Genomic DNA, 5,000 nt, shown 5'->3' with positions numbered 1-5,000 from the left:
CGGCTCCCCGCCTTCCTCAGTCGGTCGCTCGGCCGCCCGCCCTCCTGCCCGCCTGCTCCGTTCCCGCCCCGGGTTGAAAGCCAAACGAACGCCGAAGGGGTGGGAGGGAGAGCAGCGACGGGGCGGGGGTGTGTGTGTAACAACAGAAACCGCTCCCCACCAACACCACCCCCCCACCACCCCCCCCCCCCCCCCGCCCCCCCACCGCCGCAACGAGCTCTGTCGACCCCCCTGCCGACCCCCCCCCAACCCCCACCCCTCCCGCCACCAGGTCCACCGTGACACCGGCCGCCCCCTGCCACCCCCGGGGTTCGCGAGGAGACCGGCCGCCCCCTACCTCCGGCCCGCTTTCCACCAGCAGCAGCACATTGGCCGCTCCAGGGAAGGAAGGCGGGAGACCTTAGGACCCAGCGGCGTCGCCGCCGCCGCCTCCGTGCCGGGGGGCCCGGAGGGGCCTCCCGCCGGCGGCGGCGATGATGGGTGGCGCGTGTTTTGGACGCTGAGCCCCCGCAGCTGCCGAGTCCCTGCCGCGCCGTGCCCGCGGCCCGGCTCCCCGCCTTCCTCAGTCGGTCGCTCGGCCGCCCGCCCTCCTGCCCGCCTGCTCCGTTCCCGCCGCGGGTTGAAAGCCAAACGAACGCCGAAGGGGTGGGAGGGAGAGCAGCGAGGGCGGGTGGTGGTGGTGGTGGTGGTGGTGGTGTAACAGAAACCGCCCCCGATCCCCCACCCCCCAGCCGTAGTGCTCCGCGGCGCCGAGGAGGCTGCGGTCGGTTGGCGGCCGCACCCACCGCCCTGCAGCTCCGGAGTTGCAGCGGTGGGGCGGGGACCAACGGCTCTTCGGGCGCGCGGGCGACGGTGGGGGTCGGGGGGCTGGGGGGGGTGGGGGGCTGGGGGTGTCTGTGTGTGTGCGCGTGCGTGCGTGCGTGTGTGTGTGTGTGTGTGTCTGTGTCTGTGTGTGCGTGTGTGTGTGTGCGCGCCTGTGTCTCTCTCTCGCGCGCGCGCGCTCTCTCTCTCTCTCTCTCTCTCTCTCTCTGTGTCTCTGCGTGTGTGTCCGAGCTCGTGTGTGTCGCGGCGGGGGGGGGGGGGGGGGGGGAACAAACAACAAAACAACAATCCGAACAACACACACACACACACACACACGCGCGCACACACCCCCACACCCCCTATTCCCACACATAAAGCCCGGGAGCCCCCTTCCCACCCCCCCACCCCAACCCCGTCGAAAAAAACCTAAACGCGAATGCCAGCGAGCGCCTGGCAACGCCGGGACCCGGACCCGGACCCGGACCCGGACCCGGACCCGGTGAAGGGCGCCCGGTGCCCACGCCTCTGCGGCACAGCGAAAGGCGGGGGGAAAGAAACAAAATAAAAACACACACACGCACCCCCACCCCCCCCCCCACCCCCCCTCCCCCGAGACTAAAGCTAAACCCACGCTGCGAAACCAAAAGCTGAAGCCGAGGACCGCCCGGCAGCGCCGGGACCCCGACCCGGCGAAAAGCGCCCGGTTCCCGATGCGAACTCGCTCCAGCGAGACGGGCGTCTCCGTTGGGGGTGAGGTGCGGGGAACGTCGCCGCTTCTGCCGGGTCCCCTGGCAGCCGCGGGAAGCGGGGGGGGGGAGTGGCGGGCGGCGCCGTGCGGCGCGGAGTGGCGCGGCGCAGAGGGGCTGACTGGCGGCCGAGGGGGCGGGCAGCGAATGATGCCAGCGACTGCATGGCAGCCAACGGGTCGGGGCGGGGGGGTGGGGGGGCTGGTGCTGCGTGCACATGAGAGCGCGGCGGGGCGCGGGGGTGCGGGGGTGCGTTAAGAAAAAAAATTTCCCTTTTCATTTATTTTTTTTCGGATTTCATTGGCATCTATCGAAACAAAAATGTCTCGCACGACGCGGCCGCCAGGTCTACCCGCCTCCGGGGCGTGAAGCGGCCGACAGGTCTGCCCGCCTCCGGGGCGTGAGGCGGCCGTCAGGTCTACCCGCCTCCGCGGCGTGAGGCGGCCGTCAGGTCTACCCGCCTCCGCGGCGTGTGGCGGCCGTCAGGTCTACCCGCCTCCGGGGCGTGTGGCGGCCGTCAGGTCTACCCGCCTCCGGGGCGTGAGGCGGCCGTCAGGTCTACCCGCCTCCGGGGCGTGTGGCGGCCGTCAGGTCTACCCGCCTCCGGGGCGTGTGGCGGCCGTCAGGTCTACCCGCCTCCGGGGCGTGAGGCGGCCGTCAGGTCTACCCGCCTCCGCGGCGTGAGGCGGCCGTCAGGTCTACCCGCCTCCGGGGCGTGAGGCGGCCGTCAGGTCTACCCGCCTCCGGGGCGTGAGGCGGCCGTCAGGTCTACCCGCCTCCGGGGCGTGTGGCGGCCGTCAGGTCTACCCGCCTCCGGGGCGCGAGGCGGCCGTCAGGTCTACCCGCCTCCGGGGCGCGACGCGGCCGTCAGGTCTACCCGCCTCCGGGGCGTGAGGCGGCCGTCAGGTCTACCCGCCTCCGGGGCGTGAGGCGGCCGTCAGGTCTACCCGCTTCCGCGGCGTGAGGCGGCCGTCAGGTCTACCCGCCTCCGGGGCGTGAGGCGGCCGTCAGGTCTACCCGCCTCCGGGGCGTGAGGCGGCCGTCAGGTCTACCCGCTTCCGGGGCGTGAGGCGGCCGTCAGGTCTACCCGCCTCCGGGGCGTGAGGCGGCCGTCAGGTCTACCCGCTTCCGGGGCGTGAGGCGGCCGTCAGGTCTACCCGCCTCCGCGGCGTGTGGCGGCCGTCAGGTCTACCCGCCTCCGGGGCGTGTGGCGGCCGTCAGGTCTACCCGCCTCCGCGGCGTGTGGTGGCCGTCAGGTCTACCCGCTTCCGGGGCGTGAGGCGGCCGTCAGGTCTACCCGCCTCCGCGGCGTGAGGCGGCCGTCAGGTCTACCCGCCTCCGGGGCGTGAGGCGGCCGTCAGGTCTACCCGCCTCCGGGGCGTGTGGCGGCCGTCAGGTCTACCCGCCTCCGGGGCGCGAGGCGGCCGTCAGGTCTACCCGCCTCCGGGGCGCGACGCGGCCGTCAGGTCTACCCGCCTCCGGGGCGTGAGGCGGCCGTCAGGTCTACCCGCCTCCGGGGCGTGAGGCGGCCGTCAGGTCTACCCGCTTCCGCGGCGTGAGGCGGCCGTCAGGTCTACCCGCCTCCGGGGCGTGAGGCGGCCGTCAGGTCTACCCGCCTCCGGGGCGTGAGGCGGCCGTCAGGTCTACCCGCTTCCGGGGCGTGAGGCGGCCGTCAGGTCTACCCGCCTCCGGGGCGTGAGGCGGCCGTCAGGTCTACCCGCTTCCGGGGCGTGAGGCGGCCGTCAGGTCTACCCGCCTCCGGGGCGTGTGGCGGCCGTCAGGTCTACCCGCCTCCGCGGCGTGTGGCGGCCGTCAGGTCTACCCGCTTCCGGGGCGTGAGGCGGCCGTCAGGTCTACCCGCCTCCGGGGCGTGAGGCGGCCGTCAGGTCTACCCACCTCCGAGGCGACCGGCGGTGGCCGCTAGGTGTACCCGGCTCCACGTTGCCGGCGGCCGGCTCAGCGTCCGTAGAAAGGGCTGCCAGGTCTACCCGGCTCCGTCGGGACTTAGAGCGCGGGCAGACCTGTTGGCTCCGGCAGTTCCTCCAAGGGGTCGCTGTTTCGCGCTGCCTCCAGTTAGGTCATCGTAAGAGGCGGCGTCTCTGCAGCGCCTCCCCCGCTGGCAGGCAGACACTGCCTTTAAGCGCCCCTTTCCGGCGCGGACCCATATTCTCCTTATATAGGGGCACGAGGCGTCTCTGCTCCAGACAAGCGCCACCGAGCGAGGGCACGCGGCTTAGCCGGCCAAGTGGAATGCTGGGCGGCCGCAGACGGTGGTTTCCCCCGGGGAATTGGGCACGGTTCTCAAGCCGGTGCTCTGTCAGGCGAGCGTGCACGGAACCGAGAGCACCCAGAGAGATGCCGAACGGCACGAAGCCGGGCGGCGTTGGGGCGGTCGCTGCCGAGTGGTGAGAAAAGGACGGGCAGAGGTGCACGGGAGAGGCCGAAGACCGGTGGCCGGAGGCGGCTGGCGGCACTTGAACGCTGGATACTGGGGGGGGGGAGCCGAGCTGTGAGACTACCGTGGGTGGTTACCCCCGTCCCCCCCCGGTCCCCCGAGAGCCCGATGATGGCGGAGGGGGGGAGCGCCGGTATGTGTGTTGACACAGCGGTGCTCCGTACGGTTCCAGCCCGTCGGGGGCTGTTGCCCAGCTCCTTGAGGGGGCCTTGGGGATGGGAGGAGAGGTGGCGGCGGCGGCACCTGCTCCCTTTGTTTGCCGGCCTTAAGCCGGAGCCCGTGGCATGGGCACGCCACGGTTTTGGCTGGTCGCGGTGGCCGGCAGCTGGATGCAGACGGCCCGGGGGGGGTGTGTCTCGAGCCACCGGTGGGTGGCCCCCCCCCCGGCCCCCCGAGAGCCCGACGATGGTAAGGCGAGAGGCGGCGGCGCCTCCCTGGTTCTTGGTTTACTCCTTTCGTTGCCGGTATCGTATGCCATACGTGCGGGGCGGCCTGTGGTGTCCGGCCGGCTCTCGGCGTCCCTGGTTTCTACCGGCCGGGCTCGGTGAAGGGAGGTCTGCACGGTGCTGTGAGCGAAGGCTAGTCGACTCCTCGGGTCCTTTGCTCTCTCGGCCCTAAGCCGGAGCCCGTGACATGGGCACAGCACGGTACGTTTTTGGCCGCCGGTGTTGGCTGGCAGCCGGGTGCAGATGGCCGTGGTGGGGTGTCTCGAGCCTTCAGCGGCTACCCCCCCCCCCCACCACTCTGGTCCCCTGAGAAGCCGGATGATGGTAAGGCGAGGCGGCGGCGCCTCGGTCCTCTTTTCCGCTTTCTTTTTTTCCTGGTGCAGATGCCATACGTGGGGGCGGCCTGCGGTGTCCGGTCTGCTCCTGGCGTCCCTGGTTTGTACCAGCCGGGCTCAGTGAAGGGGAGGTCTGCACGGTGCTGTGAGCGAGGTTGGTCGGCGCCTCGGTTCCTTTGCTCTCTGGCCCTAAGCCGGAGCCCGCGATGCGGGT

The sequence above is a fragment of the Athene noctua genome, unplaced genomic scaffold (genome assembly GCF_965140245.1).
Source record: "Athene noctua unplaced genomic scaffold, bAthNoc1.hap1.1 HAP1_HAP1_scaffold_125, whole genome shotgun sequence".
NCBI lineage: Eukaryota > Metazoa > Chordata > Aves > Strigiformes > Strigidae > Athene > Athene noctua.
Note: the sequence above shows the minus strand (reverse complement) of the source record.